The sequence below is a fragment of the Muscardinus avellanarius genome (assembly GCF_963383645.1).
Source record: "Muscardinus avellanarius genome assembly, chromosome: 8".
In the NCBI taxonomy this organism is placed as follows: domain Eukaryota; kingdom Metazoa; phylum Chordata; class Mammalia; order Rodentia; family Gliridae; genus Muscardinus; species Muscardinus avellanarius.
The window spans coordinates 9,391,722-9,414,560 of record NC_137794.1 but is presented as its reverse complement, the minus strand read 5'-3'; positions in this window follow the sequence as shown (position 1 = coordinate 9,414,560).

Below are 22,839 nucleotides of genomic sequence, written 5' to 3'. Positions count from 1 at the left end.
TTCGCAGCCAGCCTCAGCTACTTAGTGAGGCCCTCCATAATTCAGTGAGAACCTGTTTCAAAATAAAGAATAAAAGAAATAGGGCTGGGAGTATAGCTTGGAGTTAGAATGCCCTTGGGTTCCAGTCCCAGTACTGCAAAATAAAAATAAAATAAATAAGAAGAAAGGAAGAAAAACCAGAAAAATATATCTCATATAAAAGACAAAAGCTAAGAATCCAGCAGCCATTCTGAAAGAAAGTAGACAGGTCTAGTGACACCTTTCAGCTTTTTAGATCCAACACAGAAAGGGATTGATTAAATCATAACCTTTACAAATATATCTACCTTCTCCTCTTCACATGAGTATCTTATTTCTCATATCTTGCTCACCTCTAATATTTTTTATTATTAATTTTAATGAGTCCCAAATCAACCTTGTGTTTCTATATCCCCTTCAATGTTTCCACTTGAAGAAATTTCTTGGTATAAATGAGAGATAAATTCTAGAATTTGCTAAACATTAAACCAGACAGTCCTTCCTTTTGCCTAACTTAGATGTCCAGAGCCAGGGTTTTTAAGTCTTTTCTCTTATGTTTCTGACTTAGTTTTCATAGAAATTACTTTCAATGTCTCAGCCATCTTCTCAGAAAGAGTTTATGATATTCTTCTATAGATAAGATGTTCTTGGAGGCAACCAAAGGTCACTCTTGCTGTCAAACAAAATCTTTGTCAATATTGAAATAAGAATTAATTTGACCTGATCTAAGCTGACACAAATAACAAGAGCTCAGAACTGGAAAAAAAAATCGCCAATTGTATTAAAATTGTGAGACTAAAAATTAAAATACATCCAAAGTATGAGGGTAGTTTTAAGTATTTGGTAACTGTCATGAAAGAAACAATAATGATAAAAATTCCAAAAAGTTGTTTTCCATTGATGACTGGAGAGAGAAGCGTGGCTTCAGATGGCTGTGTTTTATAGTCACTGCTGTTCTGGTTGAATGACCCTTTTGCTTTTGGTATGAATAGAAGAGCACCTAAAGGTCCTAACATTTACACACACACACACACACACACACACACACACACACACACACACACACTATCACACCAGTTTATAAATAATTCTCTACAGCTTATGTTATGTGGTCCTTTTCCAAAACAAAGACAACATTCCCCCCTGCTCCATCGTGGGTGGTTTATTATATTGTTGGCTTGGTTCCCACGCTGTAAGTAAGGAAACGCTGTTTAATGATAATTGACATTGTCATGGCCCATGTTTTGATTAGTATCATAATCAAGACCTTGGTTACACAATTATCATTATTATTCCTGTTTCATCTTGATAACAAGATGGGTCACTTAGTGATCCCAGAGACCTGCTGACTTAACTGTTGATTGCCTGGTTACGAAGCAGTACCGTGACAACATGCCTTACAATTCAGGCATCATGGTTATGGGTAAGCAACTCGTCTAAGCCCACCAGGATATTTTACAGAGGTAATACAGGAGGTTTTATGTCCTGGGAAGTCCATCAGTCTCGCAATCAAGGAGAGTGGATCAACCTCTGAGGTGGTGTGGACCTAGGGTCCAGGAGACCTGGATCTGATCCAAGCCTGTCACCAACTGAAGCATCCAAGCTTCAGTTTCTTACCTACAATAATTTGTTTGAGTCTTTTAAAAACTGTCAAGAGGAAAATCTCTAAAGCTCACAATGTACTTAAACATATCGAAGTCAATCACTAAGCCAAGCAAGGGAGGGAGGGACGGGGAGGGAATGGGGTGGGATTTGGGTAGGGGTTAAATCAGCGATGAGTACATGTTTGTACACACAAGTTTTTTACCCCAATAAGTTGTATGAATATAATGCACCAATAAAAAAAAAATTTTTAAAAACTGTCAAGCCAGGCATGGTGGTGTCTGCTTGTAAACCCAGCACATGGGAGGCTGAGACAGGAAGATTGCAGGTTCACAGCCAGCCTCAGCTACTTAGTGAGGCCCTCTACAATTTAGTGAGACCTTGTTTCAAAATAAAGAATAGAAAATAGGCCTGGGGGTGTAGTCAGAAATAGTATGCCCCTGGGTTCAATCTCTAGTACTGCAAAAAACAAAAACAAACAAACAAACAAAAAACAGTCAAAATGGTAATACACTGAGTATCTTTTGAAAATGATGGTGTTATACGCCAATATCTGATATTTTCATTTTTATCTTACTTTTTATCTTACAAATGTGAGGCCTTAAGAGATATCCTCATCTTCCTGAGAGCTGTGGATTGCTGTAATTCCTGTTTAACTCATTAGATACCATGGCTGGTTGAAGCGCTACTCAAGGCGAAGTTTTAGCCTCAGGGGTATTACACTTACCTTATGCCCAAAGAAAAGTTATCTTCTCTGCTCGGGTCTGAGTAGTTATACGGCATAGAGCGAGGAGTACTATATTAAGCTCTGCCTCTGCTACGTATTAGCAGTGTGGCTTGAAGTGAACCATTTTATTTTCCAGGCTTCAGTTGCTTCTTCTTAAAAATAGACAATTTCTACACAACAGATTACAACGTGTTGTTTTGATTATAAGTTTTGTGAAAATATAAAAAAAACTATAAAGCAATGTATAAATACCATATAGGAAGCATACTATTCATTAAATGCGTTATCATTTGATATTGCTCAAATAAGCAGGAAATCATTCTCCTGAAACAAACTACAACCTAATTTAGTAAATCAACAAGCTGAAACCTAACATAGTGGTAGTTTTTAAACTTAAACTTATTTTTATATTAAACATATATTTATATTAAACAAATATCTGGATTGGGGATGTAGCTCAGTGCTAAAGTGCCAGCCTAACACGTAAGAGGCCCTGGGTTCCATCTCCAGCACTGCAAAAATAAAGAAATAAGTAAATAAGTAAGTTAATTAATTAATTAATTAATTCTGGTTTCAACCAATCACAGGCATCAAAATGCAGGCACCTAGCATTGATCAATCAGGTGATTTTTTTTTAATTTTGTGTCTGTATTTGGCCTATAAAAGATCTTTGCTTATACTGCCAGGGGAGCTTCGCTAAACCTTTTCTGATCTTAACTCCTGACCAATGCATAAATTGTTCTTTCTTCAAATAAATTGTGTTAAATCCAGTTTCTCTAAAGCTCCTTTTTAAAATTATAAATACCTTATATAAAAACACAGCCCTCAACCCTAAGTTGGATGCTAGCAATTTTTCCCCCAACTACATGATGATCATAATCCACAGTCCAGTGTGATCTTGAGAATAACTACTAACTTATATGTGGACATAGAATAATAAAACTGGAAAAAGTCCTCTCTACCCTCTGGTCCGGCCTCTAGGGTATAGACATGATACTCTGAAACTTTGAAAAGCAATGATTTGGAGACATTCCCACAGCTGATTAAAGGTGGAGCCACATTTGAATTCCAGGCTTTTGACCCTGAGTTCAAGTTTCCTTCACTATACCCCTTGGCTTCTCCTTCAAGTGCCTCAGATTAAAAATCAGCATCATTTGATTTATGAACTAGTAGCTAGTTATGCTGCAAATCGTGATCTCATTATCCTAGAAAAATTAAAACTGCTCAGTTTAAGAAATCACAAAGACAGCTGTAAAATACTCATAAATTTAAAAGGATTAAGACATAATTCTTTAGTTTTGCAACACATAAATCATTGGTCTTTAAGACAGAAAGGGTGGCAAGAGGCTAAAGGCAGAAGAAATGTAGGATTTGGGGAAAATGGCTAGTAAATCAAGAGTCCTTGGGAGGTTGGAGCAAAGTCTATGTAAGAAGGGATTTTTTTCAATATTCATATGTGTATAAAAACTGTGCTAGGTAGAATAAAAATATAGATTCTGTGGTGTCATTCCCAGAGATTCTGATAAGGTTAGTGGAAGGGTTTGGTCTGCATATGTGAAGTGGACTTGCATATTTAACAAGTGGACTTGGTGATTCAATATAGGGTCCACTTGTTAAGTAGAATGTATGTGTTTATATCAGCATCTCCTTAGCCCCGTGAAAGGGAAAACGATAACTGGATATTACCTTGAAGACTTTGGATGAAGCCAGAAGTTGGATAATCATAATGATAATGACCACAATGATGATGATAATTATCTCCTGGATGCTTACATGTGCCATGCACTATGCTAAAGGCTATACACACCATCTTAGTCTATTCTTGCTACTATAACAAAATGCTTAGACTGGGTAATTTGGGGAAAAATATAAAATTATTTCTCACAGTGGCAGAAACTTGGAAGTAAAAACTCAAGGTGCTGGAAGTGTTGGTATCTGCTGGGGGCATCTTATTATTGCCTCCATAGATGGCAGAAGAGGCCCTAGAACACTCTCCTCCATCTCCTTTAAATGATAAGAACATAATTCATGAAAGCAGAGTCATCCTGACTCTATCACTTCCCCATGGGCCTCTTAATACCATCACAATGGTATTAGGTCCCCACATATGAATCAGGGGAGACACACACATATGCAGACCACAACAAACACAGCATTGCAGCTCATCCTCCAAACAATATGCATGAACCATCATGTTCATCATACATCAGAAGAAACCTTGGTTTTAAAATGAATAGCAATGGACCCAAGGTTACACACATCTATGAAAGATCAGAAACGTGAGTCAAATCCAGCTCTTTCTGATTGCAATCCCCACGTTCTTAACCTTGGCTTCTATAGTTCTTTAGCACTGGTCTTTTAAACTCCAAAGTGCAAGAGTCTTCTTAAGTCTGAACCTTTCATAGATTCTGTCTCAGGAACAATTTCTCCCTCAACAGTGTTTCTGACTACATCGTTTTACATAATTCAGCTGTGTTTTTCTTCTGTGTATCTGTTCATACTCTGTTTTTCTGGCCAGATTGGGAGCTTCCAGGGGCCAAGAGGTATGTTTTATTTTTTCTGTATCTGCATGCCGTAGCCTGGCCATTAGTCCCAACTCTGTAAGTCATGACTGAATTGAACATTTAGATATAGTTATAGTTTAAAATAAAATTTTCCTAAAATGCTCTTGTTTTTGTTGTTTTCAATGCCAGGAAAATTTTGAGATTCTAAAGTATAATTTGAGAGTGGTAGAAATTAGGAGAGCTAATTATTAGAGACACTGTTTATCCCACCGACCTTTTTTTAGGACTGAGGATCAAACCCTGGAGCATTCTAACTCCAAGCTACACTCCCAGCATTTTTTAAAATATTAAACAGAGTCTTGCTAAGTTGCTGAGATTGGCTTAGAACCTGTGATCCTCCTGTTTCAACCTCTGAATACCAAGATTACAGGCAAACACCACTACGCCCGACTTCTCCCATCTTATGATTGCCAATTTAGAGAAACATTTCTGAAGTCTGAGAGGAAGTTCTTAACTACAAATACAGTAACATGTGGAATTTATTATACCATTTATTTATATGAGCTGAAAGTAAAAATTGGCTCAGGAAGAGTTTAGATAAATTCAAAGATGAGAACTACATATCAAATTGTTAATAACAAATTAGTGTGGTTGAGGGCATATCCACCATTTCTTAATGAAGGAAAACTGTCTTCTTCCCCCTACAAAGCCCTGTAGACCCAATAGAAAGATCTGGGTCAGGGGTTGATAGGAATTAGTCAAATTTAATTTGGTACTTTCATAAGTTTTTGTCCCTTTATGTGCTAAAAAAAGAATTGGCACAAAGGCAAAGACTTCAAAATTAATAACATTGTTCAAGCTGTACCCAGCATAAAACACTCCGTAAATATTACCAAAGAAAAACTGGATGACAAAAAATTTGGTGACTTTTCCTAGGGCCACAGAAGATACTTTTAGGAACCTGGTTGGGTGCAACATGATTCAACAGCAGTTTTGCTAATCATGGGAGTTGTTTGTTGAAAAATCCCTGGTTCCAACTATCCTGTACAAAAAGGCAAACAAATTAAACCCAATAAGCATGTTCAGCTTTTTAATTTTATGGAATCATTTTTTAGTATTTTCTGGCACCAGTGAAACTGAATCCAAGTAACTATAAAGATTCTGAGTTTTAATATATTCAAAACATGTTTGAATATTCTTTCTCCAACCCAGTCTCTAAGAACTCTTTGACCAGAGAGGTAGTAAAGAGAAGAACATCATTCCCATTAAAAAAGAAGTAGGGACATAGTACAAGCTCCCTCAGTGTGCCCTTCCCAGTGACTCTGTTATTGACTACTGAACAAATAATCCTTAATAAGAACTCTACTTATTAGATTTTCATATGTCCTTAGTAGTAGCTATTTAATCAAAGAAAACTCTTGTATTATATATCATATCCATTTCTTCAAATTCTTATTATTGCATGTCATTTTACTTCTCGCCAGAACTAGCAGTAAAGCTGGTTAAGCTAAAATTACCAATACAACCGCAGTATACAATTAGATGTATATTTCCATAGGTTCTCCTCATTCTTCCCAGATCTCTGTGGGCACAGAGAGTGCAAAGTTAGAATGCTTACAATCAAGCTAATCAGATCAGCAGTAAGTAAGTAAAATGTAGTTGCCTATACAAGGTAATACTATTCTCACTTGTGAAGAATGAAGAACCGGTAAGCAACACTACTGCCTGCTGTCCCTGTTGAGTTATTAGCAGCAAAAGAAAGAACCCTTGCCCTTGGCACACAAGCTATCACACTCAAATAGATTTTTTCCAAAGTGCAATCTGATCATTCTTACTGAATTCTATAAACTGAGAATTATCGCCAGAGTTCCAGGGCGGACTGAGATTTCTAGAAATAAAAGTCTGAGTGCACGTACATGTTCCCATGAGCACACGCACACATGTACACACACATTTTTTAATGTATCTGGAGAATGGGTCGGATTGTTTCCTTTAAGCCCTGACTAATTATCAAATATCTGCAAAGCCTTCAGGATGTAATCTGCACTGTGCTTGGCACTGTGAGAGGAGATGGCAGTAGAAAAATGGATGCTCCATCTCTAAATCCAAAAGTTCCGTAGAATTTGCAAGGAAAACAAGAAAAGGGACAATTAGAATGAGGTAATTTATTAACAAAGTAATTGACTTTTTACAAATAAGATACATGCTACATTATGAGAGCCATTCAAATTCACTTTAGCAAGCCTGTTCTCAGTACCGCCTAACTACCAATGCCCTCTACAAGGTGTCTTGAAGGATAAAATAGGTAGCTCAAAGGTAGGAATGCCCCTCGGTTCAATCCCCAGTACTACAAAAAAGAAAGAAAAAATAGAAGAAAGGTGCTGGTCTTACCATTCAGAAGGGAGGAAGATAAGGACAGTCACATCCCGGTGGACCTGTGATGAGGGTTTTTGCTCTTATGTTTCAGTCTGCTAACTGTCTGAACCCCTACACACACACACACACACACACACACACACACACACACACACACTAGTTCTCAGGGCAATAGTAGCACCTCTATTTTGCAAATGAGAAAACTGGGACGAGGAGTAACTTATCCAAGATTTAACCTACCGTTGGCAGGATTGTATGGAGGAAGTTCTGGGTGGACTCGATGCCCACACTAACCCCCTTCCTTCTAGCTGAGTGAGACTGTTATTCAAGGACTTTCCAGCAGTTGGTCCGGCACTGACCTGTGATGTGTCCCTGGTCAGCTGCAAAATAATAGACACAAAGCCAATACTATGAACTTTTCATAAGTCTAAATTGAAAAGATTGTCTATTTAGATCAAGTTGTTTTCTTTTTCCTCTTGTGATGCTAAATATCCATTCAGGAAATGATGGTGTTAGTTAACTGTAGCTGTTGCTTTCTTCTTCTTCTTCTTTTTATTTTAACTCTCAATTTTCCAAGAAAAGTAAAGTCAAAATTGATAATTAATACCAGTTTTTCATGTATTGTTTTGATTCTTTAAATATTTCTATGGTACTAGGGATTTAACCCAGAAAAATTCTACCTCTCTGAGCTATACCCTTAGCCCTATTTATTTATTTATTTATTTAATTTGTGTTACTGGGGTGCCTGGAAACCCTTCTACCTCCAGGCTACACTCCCAGACCTATTTTATACTTTTATTTGGAAACAAGGTATCTTAAGCCAGAGAGGCTGGCCTCACACCTGTGCAATCCTCCTGTCTTCGCCTCCCAAGTGTGGGGATTACAAGCGTGCGCCACCACGCTCGGCTTTTAGTTTTTTACTTTGAAACAGGGTCTCACTAAGTTATAGAAGGCTTCACTAAATTTCTGAGAGTGGCTGTGAACCTGTGATCCTCCTGTCTCAGCCTCCCAAGTACTGGGATTATAAGCACGAGCCACCACACTTGATTTTTAAATTTTAAGTGGGTCTTGAAATCCAAAATCTGAGAAGCACTAATTAATCAGACATTTTGCAGTAGATCTTGGTATTGTTACGGGACAAGAGTTCCTCATTTCTTACCTTCCCAAGAGAAACATTTCAGTCCAGTGATGCAGATAGGATAAGCAGAAAGGATTTATTAAGTAAATCAAGGGGACCATCCCAAGCGAGGAGACCCTGTTCAAAAAATGAAAGTAACATATACCCCAAAAAATCATGTTCCATTTCAAGAGACTATTTCAAAAGAGGAAGTGACACAGACTCTTCCACATGACACATTTTTATGTTTGTTCTGGAAGCCTTTCTCTTCATGGGTTGTATACTTGGAGTAGTCACAGCTTGGTGTATCTTTCACTGATTCCGAAATATTGAAAAGTTTCCCATCAGTACCTAAGCCAAAAAGGAGGCCGTTTTGGGGCCTCCATCATCTGAAGTCCAGTGATCTTTCCTCATGCCTCAGTGGAGAAAGTTTTAATTCTCCCCTCTCCTCTTTCCTGATTTCTGCCTATCCACCTAACACTATAGTGATGGAGATGTGAAAAATTCTGGAAACTTACAGTGTAATTTGGAAAAGGAAAAACTCTGAATGTACTGGATTTTTCTATATGCTTTTTTCAATTCTCTTTCATCCACCTTTTTTTTCTAACATTGCTAAACCCTCAGAAAAAATAAATACCTTATTCTGTGATCTCCCTGGAACTTTACCCTTCTTAGAGGTCTTTCATGAATATATAGGTAAAAGCCAAGTGAAGAATGACAGTAACAGAAACACAAGGCAAAACTGTTGATAACGTACAACAAAATGGAATGGGGGACAACTACAAGTTAGTTTCTTTCTCTCCTTGAAAGAATGAACAAGGGACCTTCGCTTGTTGGTTTTTCTCATGATCCAAAGGTGGAAGCCAGCGGTCATCTGGACCCCGCCGCCACATCAACAACCTACACAGTCCTCACCTTCTCCAAAACACATGTGTTTCCGGGGAGACAGGGCAGAGAGCTTGGTGTTTTGATAACTGAAGAAGAAACTAATCTCATTTGAGTGGCATTCACCACCTGGGTCTGCCTGGCTATTAACAGAGGCGCATCGATGTAATGGTGGTGGTGGGTTTCAAAGAGAAAAATTAATGGCTCATATATATAGAAAAAACCCTAGACTTTTCTGTCTTCCTGGTTTTTATGCCTATGACGTGTTCCTTTCTCCTTAACTCAAAACTTAGCACTGGATCCTAACAAGAAGACCAGGGATCACCAAATGCTGTCTGACTGGTGATTATACATTGTCTTGCAACATCAATGAAATGGTGGAACTGGCCCTGCTGAAGCTGAGGTAACGCCGGTGTAGCTCCATGCAACCCTTGTTAAACATTCCGTGCACACAGCACCCCTCAAGGCGAAGGCGCCCAGCTGGTTAAGGGAAGAGACTCCGTTCATTCTCCTTCATATTCTCCACCTGGTACAAAGCGCATACGAATAGATCCTTGGTAAATAAGCACGTGGAGAGGTACCAGAGGTCTTTAGTAAACATGCTTGCAAGGAAGAACCGAATGTCCAATCTAGTATAATTTGAGGGTGTAAACTGAGTCAGTAGAAGCAGCCCTTTCTTTAGAAAAAATTATAAAATGGCATGATCATTCTTTGTCTACATATCTGTTCATTTTTCTCTGGATCTATTAATATTTGAGGACTTTGAGTCAGTCTCTCTCTCTCTCTCTCTCTCTCTCTCTCTCTCTCTCTCTCTCTCCTATATTTAATTCTCATTGGTTTGAAGAAATTGCAGAGCAAAAGTTTTTGGAGGTGGGGAATTTTCAACCCAGTGTTTCTTTTATAAAGCAAAAGATCCCACCCATTCCTGTAACTGGACTTAGTTTCTTCTCCTTTCTATTCTTTTCCAGCCCCATGCACAGCCCTGGCAGTCCCCTGGTGATAAAGCCATGACGGCCCTGTGAATTCTGAGAAGAGCCTGTGGTCCCTATCATTTACTCTGACCCTGAGATTCTCCGTGAGGCTGCCAGAAACAGAGTACATGGGAGGTGGGACGGGTTTACTCTGGAGGGCTTGTGGAAATTGTTGGGTATAAAAGGAAAACTCTAGGCAAAAATCACCCACATACTCGACTAAATGAGGCTTAGCGTCACGTTCAAAGGACAAAGAGAGCCCTGTTTCACTCGCTATGATGTCTTCAATTTTATTTTATTATTTTTTTTACATGCTGCTTTTGAGGCTGTTGGTCCAGATTGTTAAAAGAAAGAGGAGGTGCCACAGTTCAGCAACCTCTAAAGTGAAAGTGAATGATTTCTCTGGGTTATGCGCTTCTCCTTCCCGACTCCCAGGAGCACGGGCTGCAGTTGCCCCCCTCGCTTCCCACACCAGCTCCCACTGACCTGTGACCACATCCATGAGCAATAGAAACCAGGCTCCGTCACTGGCTGCTCCTAGGCAGACTGCACCACCTCCTGCCAGCACCTGCCAGGGCTCATCCTCACTCCACAGGGAGGCAGATCTGGACCAGCCCCGGTTCTATGCCTCTCCCTGAGGTTGCCTTCACATATGTCCTCTGCACCAGAAGCACTTCTTTTCTTGTAAAGCCTCACTGTGCCTGCATGCTCCAGCATCACCCAAGGAAGCCCGGGCTGAGCTTCCTGAGCAGAGCTTTCCCTGTGTTCTGCTGCCTAGATTTTAAGCTCCAGCTCAAATACCACCTTCATTATAAAGACTTTCTTGATTTACACCAGTGCCAACGCTCTCTCTTCTCACATCCTGTGACTTTTATGAGCATGCATTGCTTATGAACACTCAACCTTGATTTTGCCATAATAAATAATAAGACATATGCAATAAATAATATATAATAAATATATAATAAGTCATATAAAATAAATTAAATAATATACAATATAAAATATATAAAATAAATAATAAGACAAATAATAAATACAAAGAGAGTATAAATGAGGATAAAACAACATAAATGTGTGTCTGGCTTAGTTTCCTGTATATCTTGTAACTCTACTTGTAATATAGTGATTTGTGTATAAATCTTTTCAGTAATATACCATAATCTTTCAGGAAGCAAACACTATCCAATTCACCTTCGTAAATCACCTAGCAAACTTTCTTACATATAGCTTTCTTGACCTTATGCGTGTTGGATGAAAAATTTACCTGTATCTCAGTTCTGTAAAATGGGAATGAACCCAGCTTAGTCATTTCACAGCATTATTGAAAGGATAAATTAAAATGCTATATGTAAAAACATTTCAAACCACAAAAAGTCAAACATGCCAACTATTGTTTGACATATTATTAAAATGTATGAGCAGGTAGTGAAACCGTGTTACCCTGTCTTTCCAGTAGAGGGCAATGGCACACACGTGGTTATTCATAGTCCTTGTTCCACTCTGAAGCCATAAATTCAAAAGTGAGAAACGCTGGTATTATTCAAAGTCAGTTGACTTTTCTGCATTCCGCTGTTCGGCTCCTTTCTGCGACAGTTCTACGAACACAATTTGCATGTGTAGGAAGAACGTTAGACTCCCTGGATGTGACCAGTTGTAGACCTGGCCTTGAAAATTCTCAGCTTGAATTATCACTTGCCCATTTTCCCAGGGCGAGGAATGATCCCAGCTGAGCCAATGGGGAAAGAACACAGTTGTCTCTGGTTGTATTCCATGGCCCTGCGTTTCCACAGTCCTGATGCGAGCAGGGCCCTATCTGGGGAGTAGCCTGGAAGGGTTTCCCTGCTGGGGGAGGAATTGGAGAAGCACTTGAAAAAACAACGCCAACCATTGTTTCCTTGGCCTGCACTGGCTCCCTGGAGTCTGCTCTGTTAAGACACTGACTCCATTGACTAAACCACTGACTGAACCATTTTGTCACCATGGGGTGAGTGTCCAGTGAGATGGGAGAACGGGCAGCAGAGGGTACCCAGTGTGTGTGGGTCTGCTGCCACTTGAGTCTGAAATTACTCAGGATATGAAGAGGTACGTGAATTCACACTTTCATATGGAACGGTCAAATATAAATTATGAGTTTACTTATTTAATTTTGTGGTACTGGTACTAGGGATTGAACCCAAGGATTCTCTTCTCTACCACTAAGCTTTCCGCCCCCACACACGCTCTTTTTATTTATTTATTTTTTTATTTTGAAACAGGTTCTTGCAAAGTTGCCAAGGTTGGCCGCAGACTGCCCATCCTCTTATCTCAGCCCCCCAAGTACCGGTATTATAAGTGTGAGCCTCCACTCCCAATTTAGTCAAATATAACTTAGATTAACAATATTTTAATGATATATTAAGTACTTCCTGTGAGTGAGGCTAAGAGAGACAGATAGTAGAAATATGATACAAAGAGGAGACGCAATTCTTACAGTGAAGGAATTCACAGTCTAGACCAGAAAACGGAGGATACTGTGAAAGCAAACATAGCCAAATATATGCAAATATCATAATTACACTATAGTGCTTGTTTTCATAGACACAAATTTGTTCCAAGGGAACAAATTAGGGGTGTGTGGTACTAGGGGTGGAACCCAGAGGCCTCCTACCTCGGTGCTATATGATCACCCCTATTTTATTTTTTTATTTTGAAACAGGGTCTCACTAAGTTGATGGCGGCCCCTGAATTGCTGAGGCTGGCTTTGAACCTGTAATCCTCCTGGTCTCCGGAATACTAGGATTATTGGCCCGGGCCACGACAGTTAGCTAATTAGGGAACAATCTAAGTATCATGTGAGTTTCACATGTGCAATAAATACTAGTTGAACATGGAAAACTGCACCCAGATGAACTGAACAGTGTAGGGATACCCTGAGGACACACATGCACACACCTGCACTGACCCGCAGCCATATGGTGCCGCCATGAACCTCCCACTTCAGGTCACTTTTCTCTACTTTGCCACGGCTCAGGAGCTAATCCCTTCAGCTACCCATTTCCACAAGTAAATTTCGAGTCTTCCTCAAATTTAAGTTCCACAGATTTTTTTCTATTTTTAGTCTTCATTATTTCAACCCTATTATGAGGATACAAATCTGCTGTTTTTATTTGGTTTCTATCCTTTTTGTGTTAGTGTGTTACTAACAAAGCTTTGGAATGTGAGGTCTGTAGTATCTGTTGCTTGGCTTGGCATAACTCAGTGATGCTTAGCAACATAGATGTTCTTATTTTAGCAGAATGATAAGCCCCTTGCGTGCACAGAGCAAAGAGCTACTTGCCTTCTGGAAGGAGGGAGATGATTGTTTCCCTGAGAGGCAAATATCTAGGATCACAGTGCTAGGGAAAAATATCCATTTTTTCTTGGGTTTTCCGTGTTTTATGATGCTTATTATAATATCAGAAAAAAACACAAAAGAACTTGGATATTTTTAAATGCATTTAATATATTAAGTCAAAAGTAGGAACAGGTAACTTAAATTTTACGCCGAGAAAAAAATAAAAGAAGCAAAACAGATAGATGAATCTTGGTTTCAGATAAGTTTACCAGAGGCTCAATTTGAGTTCCGTAGAAAGATTTGCCAGCGAAGGGCCACACACTTGGCTTTAAGATTCCACCACTGCTTGGCTCTCTCTTGATTTGACTTGATCCAGAAGGGATTTTTGCAGATTCTACGTTGTACCACACAGTAGGACAGGCACTAGCAGTTGAAATGTTATTAGTGCAAACTGTGATATGGGGGTATAAATCATACTACACTTCAAAGACCAGCACACACATAATGTAAATTATCTCATTAATAATTTTATGATTATATATTGAAACGATATTTTATAATAGATTAAATAAAATATAGTTTACATTCTTACATGCTTATGTTTTTTTTTAATGCAGCTTCTTTGAAATTGTGAATTATATGTGCATCTTAGCTCCTTGGCACTTACATTTCTTTGGGATACCCCTGATCTGGAGGATTGTAAAGAATGTGAGTGACTCTGCTATCCTCTAGGCAGACCCATCTCTGCACAATGGTGAGTCACAAATGTCTCTGATGAGTACTTCTCTGTGCAGAATGAGGGAGCGTGCCAGATGCTTTAGCGATCAGCTGAAATGAGAGTAGCATTAATGTGCTCTTGGGAAAAGCAAGAGGCCTGATTAGTTCATGAACCAAAGCAAAGGCTCTGCCACCTTGCTGGGGGTGAGATCAGGAAGCAACAAGGACTAATCTGCATGAGGTGGAGTGTTGGATGTTGCCCATGTTTGTATGTGTGTGTGAATATCCCCATGTGTTCTTCTATGTAGCCACATGAGTGTGTGTAATTGTACACCTGAGTGTGCTCATGTATGTGTGTCCCTATATTAATAAATATTTAATAAATTTCCATATATGCATGCATGTGACTAGATGTGTTTGATGTGTACCACATGTGCATGTGTAATATAGCCATGTGCATATATGTACACATGTTTGTGTATTATGCACTCATGTTTATTTCTGTGTATGAACATATAGGTGTGTGTCTGTCCTCTTATACGGGTGCCTATGTATATCTCACATGTTTGTATGTTTATCCTTGAGTATGTGTGTGAGTTCTGTGTACACAGGTATGTATCCTTGTATGAGTGAGTGTCCATGGGCATGTACTTGTGTGCTATGCCTTTTGTACATGTGTATATATTACTTACATGGTATAAATGAGGAAATTGAGAAAAGGAGGAAGTAGGCGTGGAAAGATACACTAAGCCCCTGAAGGGTGAAGGTTTTATCTATAAAGTTTGGAATTTATCCTGTAGATATCAACAGGTTTCAACCCAAGAAGTACTATGAACAGATTTGCATTTTTAACAGGTGATATTAACTATGATGAGTGAAGAACAACTGGGCAGGAACTTTTCTAGTGAGGAAAGGAACATATAAACATTTTACTAACTTCTTTAAAATGGGAAACATAGTATTTAAGGCTGACATTCTTATATACTCTATAAGAGTACAGTTTTTTGCCTCAGGTATCTAAAAACTTGTTATGAATACTGAAATTACTCATAACATGTCATTCCCCAAAAGGGAGTGCTTCAATATGCCAGGCACTTAATCACTGAGTTTGGGTAGCAACGTAGTCTACCCTATCTAGAAAAGGCATCGCAAGCCTTTTTTGTTGTTGTTATTATCTTGTGAGGTGGGCCTAAAGTTTTCCTTCCTCTTTAATTAAAAAGCAAACAAAACTGCCTGCAATAAGCCTTGTCCCCCATTTACCAAACCCGGAACTGCACCTTGAACTCAGAGCCCAGTGCGAGGTTGTGATTTCGAATACGACCTGTTACTTTGCCCCCAAACACATGTAAAGTCAAGAGCAAACACTCCTCCTCTACTGCCAGTCAACCACTTTTTCCTCTGACTCATTCATTCCTTTCTTAATTATCTTAGTCTAAACCATTCACACAAAAATAAAGGTCAGCACTCATGCAACTAGGGTACTTACACCTGTGAGGAATGTTAACATCAATGACATCCTTTTCCTTCCCATGGTCTCAGGGAATGCCTAAATTTGACTACACAGGCTCTTCATATTGACGGGTTCTAATATGGAGGAAAAATGTAAATGTAGGACAAGAAAATGTTTAGGATTTCTTATCGATTTCTCAATTGTCATGTCCTTACCTGACTTTCTCTTGGAATATTATGCAAGGTTTGCAGGATACGAGGGCACAAGAGACCATATCTTCACAGAGTGAAGTTTGTTGAACTGTAAAACACGTCATGGAGTATTTTAGTTGCTAAGATGAAAATAATCAGTCTAAACCATTTGACAAAAGCACACATTGAATAATCAGTGCAGCCCAGCATGGTAAGCCCTGGACAGAGGGATAAAGATGATTCACAGCCCTGGGAGAGAGCATGAGTTTCTACACACATGTGTACTCTGGCTGAAATCGAGAGGTCTTGACCTGGATGAGACCTTGGGCTACTCGTGGAGGTCCCTGGTTCAAAGTTTCTAAGTGGGACTTGTGGCATGTGGTGGGAATGCTATGTAGGGACACCCGAGGGTGCTGTCAGAGGACTCCAAGTGAAGGAGTGACTTCCTTCATCTACTTTATTTTGGTTGTGCCACTCTTTTTCTAGCAGCTGAGAAATCCTACTGATGAGCAGTGGGATCACATAGAGGGTGAGGCGGGATCCCTGAAGACACTACAGGCAGAAGACAAAGTTTCCAAATCAATAGCGACAAAAAAGGGGAAAAATGTTAGATCTATGGAAAAATATTTAGAAATTATTGGATGTGGGAGAAGATGGAGGACAAGGGTTGATTCATAATGTTCTAGCTTAGCCAACAGGGTAGACTATAAAGCTACCTGAAATAGAGATGACAGAGGTCAAGCCAAGTCCACAAGGGAAAGAAGATTTCAGCTTTGAACGTTTTGTACCCGTGGTTTGTAAAAGAGACAAAAAAAAAAAACCCACAAAACAAAACAGAACAACAACAAAAAATAAGAACACAAGAGGAACCAGGGGACTGAAGTGTCGTGGACACCAATGGGATAAGAAAGACTAAGGGGACTTGGAGAAGCCACCGGAGGAGATGCCTATTAAACATGAGCCGAGTGTTGAATTCTGCAGAGGACTGAGTTCACTGAGGAGGCTAGAGAATGGCGTATCTGCACAGGAGACCAGCATCTGGGGATGTGAGGATGCCAAGGATCCTCCTTGCCACCCTACACATTTCTCTTTCTAAATAACCGGTGCCTAGCACGACACTTTGTGCAAAGCATGGGTTTAAACATAAGTTTGTCAAAATGAAGTGACTTCCATATTGAAACAAATAAAGTGACCAAATTGAGTGCTCTTCGATTAAAAATCACAGTCATCCTAGGTGACATGCATGCTCAACTTTTCATAAGGTGTTCTTGTACACATCGTCTCACTTAAACCTCACAGCAACCCCAAGTCTTAGGTGGTACCATCTCACTTTGCACAGGAATTTGAGGTTCATGATATACCTAAGGTCACACCATCAGAAAATGGCGTGTGCCAGGCGTGGTGGCACACGCTTGTAATCCCCGCACTTGGGAGGCGGAGACAGGAGGATCGCGCAGGTTCGTAGTCAGCCTTGTTGGCTTAAGAGACCCTGTTTCCAAATAAATAAAAAAATATAAAATAGGTCTGGGGTGTAGCCCGGAGGTAGAAGGGCTTCCAGGAACCCCAGTACCACAAAAGAAATGAAAGAAAGAAAGAAAGAAAGAAAGAAAGAAAGAAAGAAAGAAAGAAAGAAAGAAAGAAAGGAAGGAAGGAAGGAAGGAAGAAAGAAAGAACATGGCATGTGAGGGACCTGAACTCAGGTCTTCTGAATCCAAGTTCAGCTTTCTCAATGGTGTGCAATGAGCTTCATTATTTTGAAGGATCCTTTGTATTTCTGATAGCCCATGACAAAAACCTGGGGCCATGCAATATGTAAGCAGCAGCTATGCTAGTTAGTCTCCAGGGTTTGTAGCTAAGGTGTCAGTGGTACCTTGCAGCTATAGAAAATGGAAACCTGGAGGCTGCTTCCTTTTGTGAAGTGTGGCTGCCCCTGGACTCCCTGTGCAGCAACTCTCCACCACTTCTTCCACACTCACAGAACTATGCTTTTGTTTGCAATGGCAGAGTGCTCAGAACCAGTAGTCACCTCCCCAGCCTGGCATTGACCATGCAACTGGCTCCGGGCACAAAACTGGTTGGCACACCCTCTATTCTCTATTTCTACGCTTCCTTCTTGGAGCAGGGACACACTAGCCAGAGGCACAGTCATTTAAACATTTTATGAACATGAAGACAAAACAGGCCAAGGATTGCAAAGCAAGAGGCTGGCAGGAGCCCTGCCCTGGGAGTCCAGTTGAGCCCAGCCCTGGCCATGGATGCCCCAATACGGATTTAAGAGTGAAAGTGGATGTCTGTCTGATGCAATGTACCAATAAAAGCATATTTTAAAGGTATGGAAATAAAGTCTTTCAGATACTCCCTTAGGTTGCTAACTATGATCCTGACTGATACAAAGACTATGGACGGTACCCAGCCTCCTCCCTTCATTAATTTATATTTTCCTGCCTTTAGGTATCTTGGTTTGTAACTCACAGGTAAAGGCACAGAACATACAATTGTTGTTTTAGGGTCATGCAGACAGCTGTGTTTAGAGAAGATTCTTTCAAACCAAACAGTTATACTTGTTTCAAAATAAACTAGGGATATGCAGAACTGTAGGATTTTTTTGCAGCTTAAAGAAAGAGCTTATTACCAAAGAATGAGTTTACAAACTGGTAGGCATTCCAACTGTGGCATTTGCTAGCTGTGTTACCTTTGGCAAGTTGTTCAACTTCTGGGAGTCCTGACTCACATCTACAACATGAAAATTAGATCAAACTCAGGATCGACCAAGGGACTCAATGGGAAAATATCAAATGTCTACTGTAAGGTTTGTTGCAATCACCAAAATCTTCACTAATGATTAACATTAAGTAAGATTCTTCATGCTGCTTTTAACATAAGACACCCTGTTTAACAATCTGTCTTTATTTTTTTGTTATTGATTATTTTATTAATTCTAGTATCATATTTTTAAATCTAATTTATTTTTTATTGGTGCATCGTAGTCATCCATCTTATTGGGGTACAAGATAGTGGAGGCATACATGCACACATCACTCATTTAGCCCTTCCCCAATTCCCTCCCCATCCCCTCCCCCTTCTCAGGTTTGGCTTAGTGATTGGCTTTGATATGTGAATATACATCATGTATATTAGGAAATTTCCCTCTTCCCCCCCTGCCATCCCCTCAGTTAGGTCACCTTATTTGCTTACCTATGTTTTTTTTCTTCTTCATCTAGTTTCTCCTATGACCCATTTTCTCCTGCTTGTGAGTCTCCACATAAGGAATGGTTGTGATGAGGTGTTGACTGTCCAGCTCGGTCCTCCTTGGAACCAGTAGAAACACAAAGTGTCCCAGGGTAATGGCAGAAACTGGAATAAAACAGAAGCTCTAAGATGGTCGCCTCTTCAGCAGTCACTGCAGAGGTCTGATGTAGATAGGAGGGAGTCTGAGGACCCAGACTAAAGTCATGGCCACTGTGGGGTGTTTACCTTAGCCTAGGACAGCAGTCAGAAACACCTACACTCAGTTATCACAAGAAAACTGAGGCACCTCAGAGGAGTTCAAAGGCCTAGACCAGGCCACCCCACTCCCACAGCTCCTCTGGGCTGTCTAGAAAGTAAAAAGCAACATTTCTCTTGCCAGAATGCCAAGTTATTGTAGGCACCCTTGGAGCCTTCTTGTGCAACTTGGAGATAAAAAGATAATGATCCTTATTGATAAACACCGATATACTGTTGTCTAATCCAGAGTTCTTAACCCTTTTGAAGTCTCAGACCTTCTTTTTGTACATTAAATAAAAGTTGTAAACATTTTTGTTTAAACATTTTTGTTGTAAACATTTTGTTTAAAATTTAGTTGCAAACTAAATTTTGTTAAAATTTGTTTATAATTAAAATGTTTTCAGAGACGCCTTGAAGTTAATCATCGCACCCTAAAATGGGCTTACAAACCCAGGCAAGTAATTTCTCATTTAAATATTTCTTTGTCTTTCTTTATGTCAACTGTCATCAATCCAGCATTTCAGGTTTTACTTTTTAGAGGTTTTCAGTAAAGATAACAGTAAAATTCCTTTCACTGCATTCCAGGAAGGCTGGATTGTCTAGACTTCAGGCGCATAACGAGACAGGTATATTTTCAGGGGATGGAGGTCCTTTAAGGTTTTTGTCTTCTCTTTTGGAATTCTTTTTCATGATTCGTGGGAGTTAGCAATAGGATCTTCTGGGAGTCTAAGGAAGAGTTGTCTGGGCTCATTGTGTTATATGTGAGGTGAGAGGCCACATCTGGGCCACTTTTCAATAGGAAAGGGATGACTCTACCTCCTGCCTGACTCTTGAGTTCAGATGCCCCATATCACCTACTGCAGGGTGGAATGGGAAGCTCTTGTCCCAAAGTTGTGGCTTCTGCATTGTTGAAGGTGGTCTTAAGACCAAATTCCTTCACATAAGGACAGAAATTTAAACAGAAGATAGAGACAAATCCTCTGTCCTTATGGCCAGACCCAACCACAATGCAGAATTGACAGAATCAAATAGCTGTAATGTTAACTACCTGATAATATTGATAATAATTGCTACTGACTACCTGTCATCCATTCCTTTATTTATTTATTTATTTATTTATTTATTTATTTATTTATTTTGCAGGTTTGGGGATGGAACCCAGAGGCATTTGACCTCCGAGCTACATCCCCTGCCCAATTTTTTACTCTTTATTTTGAAACAGGGTCTCACTTATTTGCAGAGGGACTCACTAAGTAGCTGAAGCTGTTCGTGAACCGCGATCCTCCGGTCTCAGCCTCCCAAATGCTAGGATTACAATTGTGTGCTACCACACCCAGCTAATTCTTGAACAATTAAAATGGAGTGCCTCATTTAAAATTCACAATAGCCTATACAGTAGGTACTATTCCTAGCCAAATGTTATAGCTGAGGAATCTGAGGAGGAAAAGGAGGAGGAGGAGGAGGAAAACAGAAGAGGAAGAGGAATCTTTGCTACTCTCCGTATATTATTTAGTTTAGTTCTTAAGATTGTAAAGAAACTAAACTTCCCTAAAAAAGACTGAGGCAGCATATTGAGATGTTTATAATTGATATAGTGCCAATGACATGCTAGGTGCTATGCTATTCAACTGATCCGTCATAAGTCGTAACTAGGACTGGAATTCAAGTCCCCTGATAGACACCCCTCCAGTATACCACTTGGGACTTCTAGGGCAATCACATTCCCCAGCCCTGTTCGGCATTTGTGAAATACAATGAGGATAAACCCGTGATGAACTGAACATATCGTAAGTTAAAGATGCACTTGAAGAGGGAGACACCTCAATGGACATGATGAACATACACAAGCCCATCAGTGCCAATAGTGGTTTCATGCATGGGAAGGTGGGGAGGGAGATGGAGTGGGGTGGGAGCTGGGGAGGGCTCACCGAGTGCCCTGTCCATGTATGCCTCCATCACTCCGAACAGCATGATGTATGATTGCAGTGCATTAATGAAAAAAATGTATTCATTACATCTCACCTACCAAACATCATAGCTTAGCCATGCAGTATGTGTAAAGTATTCACCCTTGTGATTGTATGGCTTACTGCACGTAGGCTCGCTACTGCGGGTGCCTGAGATCACAAGAGATACTGTGCTGTGTGTCACTAGCCTGCGGAAGAGCAAAATTCAAAATTCAAGGCACAGTTTCCGGTGATTGAATTTTACTTTTCTCACCATTCGGAAACGGAAAAACCCTAAAAATAGCACCAGTCTAACATATTCTTCAGTGTTTTGGGGATACAATGAACATGAAACATGGAAAAGTCCAAAGCTGCTCTATTCTTTATTCTGACCGTATTCAATCAGATACTGCTCTACCGTCACATTAACTTTTATTCTTCTGTCTTTATTTTCTTCCCCGTCTCTATCTTTCAGTTACTCGAAGTCTTCTTTTAATCTCCCTCGAGTTATCAGACTGGTTTGTAAGTGCCTAGGAGGAAGTCAGTATAGGCAGTTTATCTTTGGATTCCAAAGTTACATCCTCCCTTGTATTTACCTCCTCTTGGTACATAAACACCAAAACTCGCCTTAGGACAGGACCAAATATTTCTTTATATTTCCGTGAAGATTTTGACCCCTCTACCTCTCTTAAAGATTGAACTTTGCAGGGCGTGGTGGTGCATGCTTGTAATCCCCACGCTTGGGAGGCGGAGACAGGAGGATCGCGCAGGTTCGAAGCCAGTTTTGCTGGCTTAAGAGACCCTGTTTCCAAATAAAAATATAAAAAAAAAAAAATAGGTCTGGGAGTGTAGCCCGGAGGTAGAAGGGAGGAACCCCAGTACCATCAAACTAACTAAATAGATAAATAGAATAAAAAAAATAAAAAGATTGAACTTTAACTCTAATTATTGCATGAAATGGGTGGCTTCCTGTCCAAGCTATTTGAGGTAACAACACTTCTGTTGATGAAGTCCACGGGGAGAGGATTGTTTCTTCCCAGAGCTTGGAGAAAAAAAAGTATAGCTATTTAACAACTCCAGCTCTAGAAAAATACTTTCTGGAAGATGCTTTCCTAGACGGTCTCTGAACATCAGCCTCTTTCTGGAAGCACTGTTCTTTTAAGCGCACGCAGAAATTTTCTGGCAGGAAGAAGCGATAAAATGGATTCGCTCATCAAGGGTTACGCTTAAGAAGAGAGTCTGCAAGTGACAGGTACTTCTAAAAACTATTTGGAAATTGTGTCTGCCTGGATTTATTTTCATTTATCAAATATTATTTTGCTACCGTACCTAAGGTGGTGTAACTAATGTCTCCAATTGCGCTTCCCCACACCCTGGCCCGTGCCCGCCAGCCCTGTGGGAGAAGGGCGTCAAATGACATCGGCAAGACTCCTCTGTAATAGCCAGTATTATTTTATTAAGGAAAATTTGTATTGCCCTCTTTCCCTTTCCAACATGCCAAATGGACAGATTTTGATTTTTCTTGGCCGAGGG